Genomic DNA, 4,588 nt, shown 5'->3' on the forward strand with positions numbered 1-4,588 from the left:
GGACCTTTCAGCTGACTGCCATTTCTTGCAGCATATTAGAGCAAATCTTTTTATGTTAGATTTTTCCTGTTTCTGCGATACAGCAAGTGAATGGGAGATGTTACCCACTTCCAACAGAATCCTTTGCGCATTTTGATGTCTACTGGATTTTGACTCCAGCTCAACATAATCAGTTCTGTTCTAGAGCATTCGCGGAATTGATGTCACTTCATACATTGTCTATGACTGATTTGAGTTCGTTCTGATTATGGCTCATCATGGCTGGCATTTATAAGAAGTGTTGCTAAATCCCTGTAGACTTTGTACCAGGCGGATCAAATCTTTTGCACAATGCCTATTGATAGCAAGATCCAGTGCCTCAAAATAGGTACTTTACTTTTGCTCTGTGTGATGCTTTTGTTGTGTATGTGTTATGTTGATCTTGTTCTCAATCGAGTGCGTGTTGGTAGTTTCTTGCGTCTTGCAGTTTCCTTTCTGGTATGACCAGCCTCACATCCTTCTTTTTCTCCACCTTCTGGGAAACAGATCGAAGTCACGATAGTTTCGCAGTTTTCAGGACAGTTACTGTACGTAGCAGCTAGAGTTGTGACCCATCCATGCTGCCATCTTAGGTGCTCACCTGCAAGGCTTTGATAAGTTGTCTGTGTTAATAGGTAATTCTAATTTAAATATGGTCTGGTTGTGATTGTACAATTGTAAATCATATAAGTGATAATGTTCTTATAACCTTGTGATATGTTATAAACCCGTTCCGTTTGGTTCGGTTCGTGCTGCGGTGAGCTTGAAGGCAAGTCAGACTTCTCTCTGGTCTCTCGTGCGGCGTAAGACGAAGTCAGTAACGATTCACTTCACAATAATGATAAAACATATCTTTGGTAACAGACTAGATGGCTTTATTCTACTCAGAGAATCACTAATACAGACTAGTAGAGCTACTGAGCCATGAAAACTGTAAATAACTTGTCTCTCCGATGCCTGGCCATTGCGATTTATATACTACTCAAATAAATCGTCCCTTCCCCCATGTCTGACGTATTACCGTTCGATTTATTGGTTTTATTTGAATGTTAAGATGCGTGCCAGCGACCACGATTTACTGAAACAGTTAAATAAACACAGATATAAGTACAGTATCACCAAACTTACATACTCGTCAATACATGATACATTAATCTGTACCAGAGAGCACTCTGAAAACAACTACTAAGTAAAGATGTATTAAACATTACCATACTCACACAACATGCTACGTCAATGTTCAAGACATTCTATGTTTTGCATATATACCTCTTCACATCTGGACATAGCGTTACTGAAGGTAAGGGGAATAAAGCTTCTAACATGGAATAACACCCGACCGGCGTACTAACTGCATAAGCGGGGGGGGATTGAACATACATGTGATATACACTAGTAACTCAATATTTGGGCCATAAGACATCACTGAGAGACGTTTGGTGCATGTAACACATCCATTAATACAAACTCTAGAAAACACAGGGCCAGCATCTAATACTTTACATTATCCGTACTTTTGGCGTCTACAATTACAACAATTCCCGTGCTAAAACTGAAACACAGCACACTGCTACACACTATGCGCATGCCTTTTATGCCCGCGAAATTGGAGCGCCGGCTCCCCATTTCATCCCACAGAAAAGTTCGAAAATACCTGCCGCGAACAGAGAATTGTCATGCCAACGAACATCTCAAAACAGGCGGTCACAATGTCACTCATGCGATTATTGTTAGCTTACCAACTTTAGTTACCAACACCATTCGACACAGTATAGCTCTAGAAATATATCACCTACTTCACAACTGATTGTCACTAGTAAACACGTTTTTCGCCGCCCGCCACAGGATGTCCGTCGGAGCCGACAACTGATGACGTCACACACGCTTTGTCCGGGAAACTTAAAGTTACGAACGGCCCCAACTCCGTGTCCCCTAATTGTAATGCGAGTCGCGACACAATTACACACTACGTTACAGTTCGATATCGTCAAAGCTAGACTAACACATTAGATTGTCACAACATATACACGTATCATGAAGTGGAACTATTTGTCCAACTGTCACTGAAAATATCGCCACAAATGCTACATTTATCAACACAACTCATTGATCATACTTCAACCAAAAACACAACAAGTAGCTGAAGTCTCTCTAACCGACATGTGCTCACAATCCCTACACCACACTGAGAATAAGTCAGTATCTATTGTCTAGACATATCCTATAATGTTACTTTCCATCTCTAGAATCAGACACAAGTTGTCATCGAGCGCGTGGAATTTCGTCGACGTGGTGACCTTCACTTGACGCACAAACCACCTTTGGTCTGGGATTGTTATCCAGGGGATGACACCATGCGGCCAGGAATTTCTAGGAGCATTGAATCACGCATCACAAACTACATCACCGACCTCAGATTTCTTTTCATGCTGCCACCATTATTTTGAGTTTCCTGGAAGTAGAAAAACAAAAAAATACGTAAGATATTCCCGCCAAAACCATCGTTCTCTCCAAAATCCAATCAGCCATGTACTGCCCACCTGCCTCCATGACGCCTGGCCAGTAATTATCCGTCTTACTGCAAGACTCGGGAGGCAAGATCGGGTTACGCTTCTATCAACAGCAATGATTGGGTGAAAGAGCCTCGAGGTCGTCATGTTGTTTCCGAGTTTCCTTGTAATGGGTCGGCCATTGAGTGTAGACTCGATTTCACACAGCACAGTTTGAAGTCCCTCGCGTCGAGGATTTGTTTCCCTGACGAAGCACTGTTCATGAGCTGTCTAACCGAACCTAACTCATTCTTTTCCCATACACACCATGATGTGACTCCGCAGGTGGGTTAACACTGCCAATCGATGTTCCTTTGAAGCATTTTGGGCATGAATTCTGGAACACGTTCAATCGGGTAATAGCCCTAGCAAGTTCACGTCCGCCCCAACAACAGTTAGTACCGTGTCCTGACCGCCATTCTGGTAACTTGCCCTCGCGACAATGACCCGGCGCAGGCATGTAATGTACGAGATCAGTGTCAAGGGACTGTCGCCAACTTCTAAATGCCACGCACGGCTCAGACGGCATGTGAAGATCACCCCCATCGTTTGACACGAGAACGCTTTTATTTCACTTCAAAAGCCCCAAAGTAGTCCACGCCGACTCTGTTGAAAATGAGAGGTGCATCAGCGAACGGACACGGATCTTGGGGTGTAAGTCGGCCATCTTTTGTTCAGCCAACTTGCAGTCCTCGCTTTGTGCGGCGGCAGCCAACACAGCTTTAGAAGATCACCCTTCTGGACAGCTTTATGGCTGCATTTATCAACCAGTATTTTCTCTCTTCAAATGAGCTAACATGTGGGTTTCTCCACTGTGGTTGCTCAAGTCGGCGTTAGTATCCTGTCTCAACAATATATCTGACATGGGCTGTTTTGGGCAGGATGACTGGATTTCTTCTCTCTGCGGGCATGTGTGGGCTTGTCGAGGAGCGCGTCCACCTTAGCTCGCAGCATCCCATCTCTAAGACCAGCGGCATCCAACTTTCTTGATGTGACTGCTGAGTTTCACACCACGCGCTCTCTGCTTCGAGAGTGCAATTATTTGCCCCAAGCCAAATGGTGTGGGTGTGGGTTGGTTGACACACATCTCAAGATAGCCCATTTCGGCCTCAATCGATGGTCTTCAAAAACCGTAACACGCACCACTTTTGGAGTATTCCCACTGAAACACGCCTGTTCATCATTTTGTGTCTTTCGACGCAGATGTGTTTCGAATCTTAATGATCACGCGCTACATTCGGTTTAAGTGTGCTTACAGGAAAATGATATGTTGATGAGCTTGTCCCACGGCTGTGGTGACACTGCCTCGTCTGCAACTACTTCTCCACCTTTGTAACTGTGTTTGGACCGTCACGTCTTCTGGGTGTCGCCAGATAGAACGTCGGTCGTCTCCCTGGTATACCTCCCGGCCCATTCATCTTCTGCTGTCCCACAAAATTGCGGTCCACTTATCACTTCACTGCTTCCTGAGCAACGGCGGGGAGTTGATACCTTCTGGAGCCTGATCTGCCGGGTTAACCCTTCGTGTTTTGACATTTAACGCCCACTGACAATGGGCTTCGACCCTCGTGGATCACGGCAATCCTGTTGGCAACAATACGCGCTGTGGAATGTGTGAATCTTGCGGTTGCGATTCTGTAATGTAACGCAACACGGTCATGCTGTCCGTCAAAACATAGATGCGACCAACAGTCACGTCCCTAGTTCGTCCTTCAACCATTTTCTCCATTCGAACTGCTTTTAACTGGTGGCCGCCAGTCAGCTTCTAATCGCGTATAGGTGATTTGTTCAGTGGCGAATACTCGTGCATTTACCCAAAAAGGAAGAGCAATGAACTTTCCCTTCAGCAGGTTTTCCAGTCGCAAGTAGGTTGCTACACCATAGCGACTTCCACTTGCATCAGAAAAGTGATGTACCGAGCAGATGTCACTGATCCAAATTCTGCTGGTTTTCATCGCATCTGTCCACACGTGAACGACGAGAGCTTCTCAAGATCCTGTAACCATAGGACGCCATCGGGC

Source organism: Priapulus caudatus, unplaced genomic scaffold (assembly GCF_000485595.1).
Source record: "Priapulus caudatus unplaced genomic scaffold, Priapulus_caudatus-5.0.1 Scaffold116, whole genome shotgun sequence".
NCBI classification, from domain to species: Eukaryota; Metazoa; Priapulida; class Priapulimorpha; order Priapulimorphida; family Priapulidae; genus Priapulus; species Priapulus caudatus.